The 11559-nt window shown below is 41.9% G+C and overlaps 1 long non-coding RNA gene across 2 annotated transcripts in view; it reads left to right on the top strand.

Moving 5' to 3' along the window:
* LOC102370712 overlaps positions 1 to 11559 on the top strand; it is a 75030-nt gene that overhangs the window by 34323 nt on the left and 29148 nt on the right. Inside the window, exon 1 of one of the 2 annotated variants that reach the window (XR_001357908.1) lies at positions 9988 to 10052. The exons of the other annotated variant lie outside the window; for it this stretch is intronic. This is a non-coding gene — a long non-coding RNA (uncharacterized LOC102370712). Of the gene's footprint in view, positions 1 to 9987; positions 10053 to 11559 lie in introns of those variants that run through there. 2 annotated transcript variants of the gene reach the window in all.

Genomic DNA, 11559 nt, shown 5'->3' with positions numbered 1-11559 from the left:
CCCCCCCCCCGACTCAAGAGGCACCAGTCATCCATGCTCTTGGCTGCAGGGAACCTGGGTGTGGGGGGCAGAGGTGGGAATGGCCAGCCTCAACAGTAGCTTTAAGTGAACTGGCCAGGGAGGGGGTTTAACTCCCCCTTCTGTGTCCCACTGGTATGGACCTGAGATGGAGTCTGCCTGGCATTCCTCCCTTGCTGCTGCAGTGGCAGGGGTGGGAGCATGGTCAGATGCTGGCCAGCATGGCTCCCTGAGACAAAGGGGACAGGAAGTGGTTTATTCCCCACTCTGCCCCTGGGAGACTGCCACTGTGGGCTGCCAGCCCCAACTGCCACCTCCGACGATCACACCCTGCTTAAGGTGAGTGGCAGAATAAGCCCCCTTCCTGCCTCCTCCACCAGGCGCCAGAGGGAGGGGGGAAATAACCCCCCTCTGTACCCCAGTTGCTTGAGAGAATGCCAGCTGGTCCCTGGCTGTGCCCCTGCCCCTGCCACTGGAGCAACAAGGGGGGAGGGATCCTTGGAGGGATAGCAGTCCCTGTCATGGCTTCCCAGGAGAACAAGCCTCTTCCTAGTGGTGGGGCTGTGCTGCAGGCCAGGGCAGGAGTGAGGTGGGCAGGGCTGCCACAGACTGTGAAGGGCAAGTGGTAGCAGTGCTAAGAAGGCCTTGGGAGGCTATGGCCACCCCACCCGAGCCCTGGTGCCATCTGCAGCAGCTCTGTCCACCCCACTCCTGCCCCTGCCTGCAGAGCAGCCCCCCCTGTTGGGAAGAGGCTTGCACTCCTGAGAAACTATGACAGGGGCTGCTGCCCCTATCTGGGTCCCTCCCCACTTGCCGCTCCAACAGCAGGGGCAGGGGTGCAGCCAGAGGCCAGCCAGCATGGTCCCCCTAGGTGATGGGGGCACAGAGTGGGGTTATTTCTCCCCTCCCTCTGGCATCTGGTGGAGGGGGCTGGGAGGGGGTTTATTCTACCACTTGCCCCACTCAGAGAGTGGTCAGTGGAGATGGCAGTTGAGGCTGGCAGACCCTGGCTGTGGTCTGCCGGGGGTAGAGGAGGAAATAAACCCCCTTCCTGTTCCTTTTGCCTCAGGGGTCCATGCTGGCTGGTGTTTGGCCTCATCCCCACCCCAGCTGCTGCAGCAGTGAGGGGGGAGCAGCAGGTGGACCCCTGCTCAGGTCCATGCTAGTGGGACAGGGAAGGAGGAATTAAATCCCCTCCCTGGCCAGTTCATTTGAGGCTACACCTCTGCCACTGGAGCAGCAAATGGAGAAATGCTGGTGAGACAGGGGAGGGAGGGAAGGAATAAATCTCTTCCCTCCCGCCTTCACCTTAGCGGGGCTGGTGTCTGTCCACACCCCTGCCCCTGCCTGCCCTTGCTCTGGTTAGGGGTAGAGGGACAGAGCCATCCCTGCTCCACTGGAGCAGAAAACACAGCCCAGCCCAGGGCCGCAGAGCATGCTGGGATGCTGGGGGACTCTGGTTTAACTTCAACAAGGAAGGGGCCTGGGACAGAAGTTCCATGAACCAGTTTGATCTCAATCAGTTAAGTCTGATACACTACACTTGATCTGAGCCTTCAAGAGGCCGAGAAGCCAGGTGTATCTCAAACTGGTTTCAGCCATTTTGAAACTGGTTTATGTGCACTGAACTTATGTTCTGTTACAGGTTTAAACCAGTTTCTTCTCACTTAAACCAATTTATGTGTAACTTCTGTCCCTAGCCCTAGTGTTTGTAGCTCTCACTTTGATCTATGACAGGAAAACCCAACATTGACTCTTTTGCCCATTGGGAAACAAAAGAGATTAGAATGTGTCAGTTAAAGACCTCTTTAGGTTGGCCCTAGGTGGGATTCTTACTTCTTAGTTAATGCAGAATCCATCTTTACTATAACCCAAACACTGTTTCCTATCTGTGCTTATTCATTTGCAAGAGCTTGAGACTTATTTTCCACTTATTCTTTATAACATATAGTTATTTGTTGCTTTTAAGTCAAAGAAAGATGATAGTTTCCAAAGTCTCTCATTTACTGTAGGTTTTTGATTGTTTGTTTGCTAGCTAATATTCCCTTACTGGATAAAGTTAGTGAAATTGTCACTGTTTACAGAAAGTTCTTCCATAAACGTACACAGTTATAAAGCAGGATAACATGATATCAGGCTGGGTGGGGATAGCAAAGGTTTCCCTTTCATATGTACTTACCAGATTCAACAAGTACTTTGTAATTGTGCTGGCAGTAATGAGTAAGCTGGTTGCATAGGCTGCACTTTGTGCTTACTAAGGAACAAACTTGATTCAAGGACACAAAAGAAAAGCAATGAAAATGAACTGAAACATTGGAGGAACAGATGTGGAACGTGTCATTTTTTCTGTCTGTTGTTTCAGTGACATGTAGGGGTATTGTGGCAGGGGAGATGGAGGCATCTCTTCCCAAAGCTGTGGAAGAAACTTTTGATCCTTCCACATACTTCATTCTTTTGCTGGGCCACAGAAACCAGCTTGCCTTTTCCTGTTTCTGAATTCTATATCAGCTCGGAGAGACGGGTCAAAGCTGGGTTTCTTTGTCAATTACTGAGTCCAATAATGAAGACCAGAATTGCTGTTTACCAGGGATGAGAATCCGGATTTACTAATTTAAGGTTTGCTGTCCAAAAGACAGGGGAGTTAAGTGACTGCAGCAGAGAAACTTTGTGCTCTGCAGTGTATTCTATGGTTAAACCAAGAAAAGAAGCACAATGCATCCATGAGTGCCTGCTGGTAGCGACATCATTGAATGATGCTGAGAGGTAGTTTAGCTGTGTTGGTCTGAAGTGATACAGAAGGCAGGGCAAGATATCATCTTAGGGTGCTTACAGATGCAAGAAAAAAAACAACCCCTACCTAGCCACACGGCTCTATACTTTTTCAGCATCCCTGTGCACCAGCCAGCCCCTCTGTTGACCAACACTGCCACCCGGAGTCTAGGGCAGAACAGGGCAGCAGCAGCCATGGCATAAACTGCTCTGCCCTGGCTCAACTTGTGGCTGTCCTGGGTGCATATGTATACACTGCACCTTTAAGTAGTTTACTCTGGCTCAAACTGCTCCAAAGTTTATTGCTTTGAATTAATTGCACACATAGACACATCCAGCAGGTCTTAACAGGACATCTCCAGCTGTGCAGGGCTATATTTGTGTAACCAATATTAGTCGATTCAAGTTGTAGAGACATCTGTGGCAGGGGACATCCCAGAGAATAATATCTCATGTGAGTAACCTTCAGAGTTCTCTGACCCTGGCATTGAGTAATGAGACTTAGCAGCCCAGATATGTTCCAGCATGAACTGATCTATATACATGATGATTTAGCCTGCTAGGTATGGCCAGGGCATGAGGCTGTGTGTGTAGCAGTATTGAACTATGGAATTCTACCTGCAACTGTGCAAGATGAGTGTCATATTCTGGTCGCAATTAAGTCTACAGTGTTCATGGGCTCCATTGGGTGTGCCTACACATTCAAATAACTTCCTTTAGATAATGCACATTAAAACTAGTACCTCAATTGTGAGGTACTAGAAAAATGCACATTAGCCTGTTTTAATGTTCTTTAGCTAAAGAACACTTTTTTGTTATGCTTTAATGCACATTAAAATAGGCTAATGGGCATTAAAGTACACATGTAGATGCACCCATTGTGTCTTAACTTGACTGGCAGGGGCATTTTCTTGTAAGAGGATCATTTGGTCTCCATGGTCATTAGGTATTTGGCCAATAGACTGAAATTTGTATATACCCAGGTTACACAGTGAAGGGTCCAACTTCATCTCGCTTCAGATCTAATCCTTAAACTAATCATAAACATGCACCTGAAAAATACAACAGATTAATTCCAAGTATAAATATTGAATAGGAGTTGCACCTACTAATGCTAAAACTAAATATGGCCTTAATCTCTTAATCCTTTGGAGACCATGATTATGTATATATATTCTCTTATGCATTTATTTGCTTGGCAGTATAGAAAAGACCATTGTAATAAGGTTTAATCACAGCTATAACCACAGCTGAGCCTTAAATGCAAGCTTCACCCAAAGCCTTAACCTAATTGCCAACCACAGAAATTCTAACCTTACTTCTAACTAGTTTTCTTTCAGTCTCATGTCTAACAAACAGCAGGGAGTTTGCAAGCAATGAAAACTTATTCACTGTCATTCAAATATTGTAGATTTTATGGTAGGTCTGTATTACCTATAGGAATGAAAACTTTACCCCTTAAAATAAAAGATGGGATTAATTTGTCTGGATTTTCTTTTAATATTTTTATATTAAACTCAAATAGTCTCAGTTCTTTCAGTCCATTTCTTTCTCCAGTATCTTCCCTTGTAGATTCAGTGGAGAAGATGGAAGAAACAAACAAACTGAGGATAGAATATCTGAAAGGAGGATTAAGCAACTGAACTCAGAAGAATCCTATTCACAGCTACTCTAGCAGAAAAGGGAGACAATACTTGGTCTTACATCTGGCTGCTATAACAGCCACTTACAATTTATGGAAATAGACTAGTCCTGAAGCTGGTGATGGAGGCTGATAAATCCTGTATTTAACAGTAGAGACCCATCCAGATTGTTTAATGCTGTCTTTCCTTCTTTCCCTATAGGACTTATACAGGGTGTAGCTCAATTGGGCCAGTGACTGAGTATGCACCTCTATGACCTGTTTTGGGGCTTTTAGCCATATGGAAGTTTGTATTAGGAGGCTTAGTTAATTTTAATAAACACCTTTGTATTTGAGGTACCTTTGTATAAAAGTACATTTGAAATAACATATTACTAATTATTAATAAATGTTCTTTACCTATCAATGCAAGACACTAGTTACAAAGGATGTAATAAAAAGTTGTCAGTGGGCAAGTCTACACAAGACACTATGTCCGCACGGTAGTGATGAGCTATGGTGATGTAGCTTGTTGCCATGGTGACATAGTGTTGGCGAGTACAAAACATGATGCTGACACTACATCACCATAGCAATGAGCTACATTGTCGCAGCTAGTCACTATGGTGACATATTGTCTAAAAATAACCATTCACTGCTGGGACTGCGCAGTACTGGCAGGTACCATGCAGTCATTTAGTACTTCCTAAAGTAAGTACTAAATATAACTTTGTAACTTGCTAAAGCAAGTACTAAATGACTGCACAGTACTAAATGTGCAGTCAGGGGCATGTGTAGACACACCCTGCTTTATGAATCTAGAGACAGGGTCACAGTGCAACAAAATATGTACAGCAGGAAAACATCCATTATTTCATTCATTGACACTAGGGAAGATCATATAGGTGGAGAAGTCAAATGAGAAGTAGACTGCTCAAAAGTGATGCCCAACCAGTTTCTGGTAGAGATAGGCATGAGACAAATGCCAAACTGGGATTAAACCCTAACTTAATGCTGTTGCGTGGCTTGTCTGACAATACAGTATACACCTCTCATCCTAAATTTATGAAAGCTAAAATGAATTCTATCTCTTCCAGAGTTGCTTGGTGAGTCAATAAATAGGAAACGTAGTAGGACCAAGCATTTTGTGAATTTGGCCATAAATGTTATGGCTGCAGAAAGACAAGGGAAAGAATAAAAGCAAATAGAGGAGTATTTCTAAAGGAAATTATAGTGTGAGTGGTACTGGGGCAAGAGTGCTGGAGCATAGGAGACTGAACCTATAAATAGATGGAAGATACTAGGCATACATTGTGAAAGCCATTGGAGATTCTGTCAGCAGGAGAAAAACAAAATCAATAGTCATATGGGCTGGGAGCAGAGTGAAGTGAGTCATCTCTGAAGATTCCTTTTTTGTAGAATAGTACTTACTTCTTTGACAAAAGGATTTGAGATCTGTGGAGCATGAGAGGAGCTTGCTTTTACTACTTCGTACTCCTGTTTTCCATAAGGGATCTGGCATCCCCTTCCCTGTGTCTTATTGCCTGTCTTTTAAATAGTTGCCAAAGGAATTGCTGCATCTCCTCATCATGTATTATCACAGAAAACATCAGTCCCGCAACGAAATTTGCACTTACGATGTTTATGCAGTGGTTTCCCGCTGCTGTGACATAACCTAGATAAATAATGTTTCTAAAACAAGTAATCCCTATTTGGAAAACCAGTAAAATCCCATTTTAAACTAGTAATCCCCAGCTCTATTAGCAAAAACTGATGATTTGCAATGTCATGATGAGCTGAAGGTTGAACTGGAGCTGTTTCATGAGGAGCCTACACCCTTGTAGATTATTCCTCCATGTTTATAGCTTCATATTTTTGGATTAATTATTCATTTAAATATCTTCTCTCCCTGTTCAGAGTTGCTTGTTTCTGATCTGTTTCCTCTAATGGAGTTTTGCTTTGAGCTGTTGGAATAGCAGTGTCTTCAAGAATTGTACTGGGTGCTGTGGAAAGCTGATATCAGATTCAGAATATGGCATTCCTTTTCAGAATCAGAGTTGAACTAGCACAATGTTGCATTGTTACCTCCCCTCAGAGGAAAAGAGTTTCTGTTATTTAAGACTGTATGGACAAAATTCACAGTAGCACAGAGAACCCTTACAATGTTATCATTTTACTTCTAATTCATTTATAAAATATTTTAAGAGATCCCAGACTGAGTGCGACCCAAAGCACAAATGAGTTTCACACTTACAGTAGGTACAGGCACAAATGCTTTCTCCAACACTGAGTTTAGTCAAGCATGCTCAGATACTACAGAGAAGAGAACAATAAAAGTTCCCCAATAGTAGTCTGTACATGATTAATAGCAGTTTTAGGAAATATTATAGTATTTTGAGCTTCTTCAAAATTTATTGGTGCATTTTGTTTTCTGTATATTAAAGGAATATGTATAACATTTTTGTTTGTGCATAGATGCATGAATTAATATTTTGTGAGAGATTTTTTTTTCTGCAGGTAGTTTCAATTTTTTTCCTGCAGTGGTTTCAAAATCCCATTGACAAACATTTCTGAAATCTGGTTGGGTCCTTTAAGCTAATGTTAGGAAACACCTGACTTACACAAAATACCTTCAGCCACTCACTTAGGTATATTCTGTGTGGTATAAGCAAAATATTGAACTGTAAGGTCTCAATGTAATTGAACAGTTCATATTAAGTTTGAAACTCCTTTTACTTGCTCTCCAGGCCTTGAATGGCTGTTGCAGTCCTGCTTCCTTGCTTAATTAGTAATATTGTTTTATAGTAATCTGTCAACAATGAAATTAAGTCTCTCTCCCAGTGAGCATGTATGCTAACAAATGGACACCTAGAAAACTGGACACAGTGGGAAAACACAGGGTAGATCTGCACCTTATATACTAACTAAGATATATAGAGAACATGATATCTGCCATTTATGGGTCATACCATAGGTCCATCTTGCCCATTATCCCATGTCAAATAGTGGCTGAGACTGGATGCTGAAAGGGAGAGTGAAATGGGTATGAACAGGGTTTTCTCCACTGTTCCTCTCTCACTTGCAGCCTCCAGTGTTTAAGGTCTAGGTCAGAAGTTCTGATTCAGAGGTTGTACCCTGAACTCCCATGCTCAATAGCTACTGATGTGCCTTTCCTCCAATAATTTGTTCAATCCCTTTTTGAATCTGACTAAACTGTCAGCTTCCACATCATCTGGTGGCCAGGAGTTCCACGCTTTAATGAAACGCCGTGTGAAAAAGACTTTTATACCTGGGTTGACTAAGGGTAGTGTTTGGCACCAGGGTGGAACAAAGCTCACATGTAGGCCTCTGGATATGTTGTGAAATGCCTTAAATACTCTTCCACTACCCACTCTGGTAGTATGGTTATTATTATTTGCTTCTTGTGGTTTTGAAGAGGAAAGAGAGAAGCTTTTTAAGGGCGTGCATAAAGATGGGGTCATGATGCAGTGAACAGGAAGCAATATTACAAAAGTGGCAAACACAAAGATCAAAATTATACGTGTTATAGCAAATACAAGCAAAAATAAGGTAGGCACTTACATTTTTGTGTTGTTAAATATGGCTGGTAAGCATCTAAATCTATGAGAGTGTACCCCAAGAGGGGCTTGGGAGTAGGAGGCAGAAATAGGTAAAGTCATCATCCTACCACTTCAGGAGAAGGTAGGGCTTTGAAAGAAGGCTTCTTGATACGGAGAAGCTAAGGAAAATTCTGGCTTGCCTCCCCCTCTCAGTTATTACTGAGTTTTACCCAGCCCTAGAAATAGAGTTTCTGTCATGCCTACCTGCCTATAGCCTATAAATAATAATAGGCTAAACACTTGATTCAGTTTTTCATTTAGACCAAATTCCCCATGTTGACACTGCTGGCCTCATCACAGCCAGGTTCTGGCTTAGTTCTGTGATGTTCTCACTGACTTCCAGTTTGCGTCATGGGAAACATTAGGAGTGCAGGGGGTCCAATCTGATTGGTGCAAATCAGTGAAGCTTCAGCTGAAGATCTGCCAACAGGTACACAAAGGGCCAGGGGATCTCACACCCCCACAATTGTAACTGGTGATTTGACCATCCCCTTACCATTATTTCAGGTAATGACTGATCGTGTCAGTGTGCCAGTTTTGTCTTGCCGGGCAGCATTTCCAAATGGATGTATGGGCTAGATAAGTTTTTTCCTTTGTGGATAAATCCTCTGATAGTCATGCAGGTGATCTAGTCCATCATGTTTAGCTGTACAGCATTCTGCTTTCCTGCCCCTACAACTCTTTGCTTTGACAAACAATATATCAATCAGGGATTTATTCAGGGTGATCCTGCCCTGAGCAGAGGGCTGAACTAGATGACTTTGTGAGGTCCCTTCCAGCCCTACTTTGCTAGGAATCTAAATACATGCATATGTACTTCTAGTAATATAAAATTTCCTCCTACAGGAAAGCTTACTTTTGTTTTCAGCAGCTACTGTTTTCAGTTCACTACTGTTTTGGTGAACTACTGGAAAACCCAAAGGTAGCAAAGGACTGCTGCCACCTGATGTTATCACTGAGCCAGATGAGGAGCTTGGAGTAAAATTTGGTCTTATTGAAGTCAATGGGCATTTGCCATTGACTTCAGTGGAGTCTATATTTTTGTACATTTTTGGAGCCTGGACCAGAATTCATTGAAGCAGATTGAAGTGGAAAGACCCGGATTGCCCTGATTATACATTCAATAGGACCCTGATCACTGTGGACATAATTTTTCCAAGATAGAAAAATCTTCAAAATTTTTCCCCAGTCCCAAATTTGGATGAAAAGTCAAAAAACATTTCAGATCAGTAATTAAAGAAACGTTTTGACTGAGTTCAAATAAAAAGTTACTTTGGACTGAAAACTGCTTTAAGAGAGAGATAGATAGATAGATAGATAGATAGATAGATCTATCCCTATCTCTATCCCTATCTCTATCCAAACAGGCCAGTCTATCTCAGAAGTTTTATTCCAAACTATTTTTCAAATTAAAAATTTGTCAAAAATGGCCTTGTCTTGCAAGCAATTTTGACAAATCAGCCTTTACAGGGAGATATGTTTAACTGAAAATTCCCACCCAGCTTTACTAATTACATAACTTTTGTGTGTTCTGTAGCACATGGGCCACAGCCTGTTGTTACCTTGTTCCTCTCAAGAAATAAAAAAGTTAAATTATCCATCCTGTATCTACGTGGATAAAAAGTGGTGACATGAGGCCTTGTCCTCCTACATTTGTCTTCATAGGAAACTACACCCAACTGCAAATGTAAACATTTCTTCAGTCTATTAATATTATCTGAAACATTTCACTATATAAATTAAATAAATTGCAGTCATTATCTTTTTGCCTGAAACTCTGTTCTGAAAGCAAAATGAAGCTATTCAACAAAACACATCCAATTGGCTGGGGAAAGCTCTAATCTGTCTCTCCTTGATTAAGCTAATGCTTTCCCACAAAAGTTAGCCTTGGGCTCTGTGGCGTAGTCACTGAATCATGCTCCTTTTGTCTTTAACTTTTTTGTAAAGAAAAAAAAAGCAAAATATTGAACTAGGAGAGGTTACTAGGGTTACTGTACCTTGGCTACTGTTGATGAGAAAAAATGGTAAGTCTTTGGCACCATAATTTGTTGGGTGAAAGCGTTCATGGCAACAAAGGGGAGGAAAGGGAGGGCTCTGGTTCACCGTGCACTCTCTCTTTGTATGTTATACTAAAATTCCAATTTATTGTTGTAGCTATGTTGAGTTTGTTTTAAAGAATGTCAGAGTGTAACTGATTATTTTTTCCAAAATATGGGTGGGTAGTCACTTTAACCTGCAAGGGCTGGGTTCTGAAGTCAATAGGACAGCACATGGAACAAAATGCTACTTGGTAGAATTAAGGTATTAAAATCTGACCCTTAATATAGCACCACAGAGAATTTGTCAGAAATCTAAAATACAGTACAAACTTCCGGGACTCTTCCCCTGCTCTGTGGTTTTTCTCCATACTTCTTTTTTGCTATCTTTATCCCTTTCTCTTTTTATTTCTTATTATTTCTCTTTCCATTTTGTTTGCCTGTTTCCCTTGCTCTAATATCTCTTCTGTACGTCTTTTTTTTCCCCCACTGCCAACAAACCCTTTTCATTTTCCTTTTAATCTTTTTCTCCTTTCCCTTCTCCTCCATTGAGGGTTTGATTCCCCCTAAAAAGGCAATGCTTCTTGGTAGAGTGTCTAGAAACTTGGAGGACCTCTAAATCTCTAATTAGGCTGAAAGAACAGAAACTATGCTATGCAGTAAAGTGGGATTAGGAAGTGACTATCATTTTTAATTTTTTTAGTAGCTGTCTAGGATTTTTGCTGAGAGATGAGACATAAGGGTTAAAATACTTGGACTTAAATCCTCTGATTCATCACAGTTGAATGTCAAGCAGTTGCCTCAGCAAAACTCATGACCAGGATTCTAACAAAGTTAAGCAGAGAAAAAATGCAGTTTTCTGTGGCTATTTTGGATAGAGAACCCCTTCTTGATAAAATTAATGAATTGATGGACCCATTAGTTGCTGTGTCAAAACCTCCCTAGGAGGCTTAAAACAATGCCATTCTTGAAATACATTCCCCATGGTGAAGTGGCATTTGCCAAGAGTTTACGTGTTGCCATACTTTAGGTTAAAAATTTGGTGGGGATGTGGATCAGATTGGGCCTGTGAGTCAGAGCACTGGAGAATGGAGCCTGGTGGGATTCAGTAAATATTTTTTATTTTCTTTTTATTATGATCAGGGTTCAGCATAAATTAGCATAGTTCCATTGACTTAAAGTAATGCAGATGTATACCTGCCAAGAATCTGAAGTGAAAAGTATGAAATCTGATGTTTAGATGAGGGGAGTAAAGGGGAGTGGATATGAGAGAGAGAGAGCACACATTAAGGGTCTCTATTGATAAAAATGAACACCAAGAAAATGTCTTCTCTGCCTTTGAATCACATTAGGGAGTGCTATACATCATGCTGACTCCACACACTACATCTTGAAATATATGTAGTCTCCCTTCAGTGTGGTGCTGGTGGACATATACTAATAAGCACACCCCAGCCAGAGAACATGTGGCATGAGTACACTGTCTTTTAAAGGG

The sequence above is a fragment of the Alligator sinensis genome, unplaced genomic scaffold, assembly GCF_000455745.1.
Source record: "Alligator sinensis unplaced genomic scaffold, ASM45574v1 scaffold579_1, whole genome shotgun sequence".
In the NCBI taxonomy this organism is placed as follows: domain Eukaryota; kingdom Metazoa; phylum Chordata; order Crocodylia; family Alligatoridae; genus Alligator; species Alligator sinensis.
This window is presented reverse-complemented; position numbering and strand designations above follow the sequence as displayed.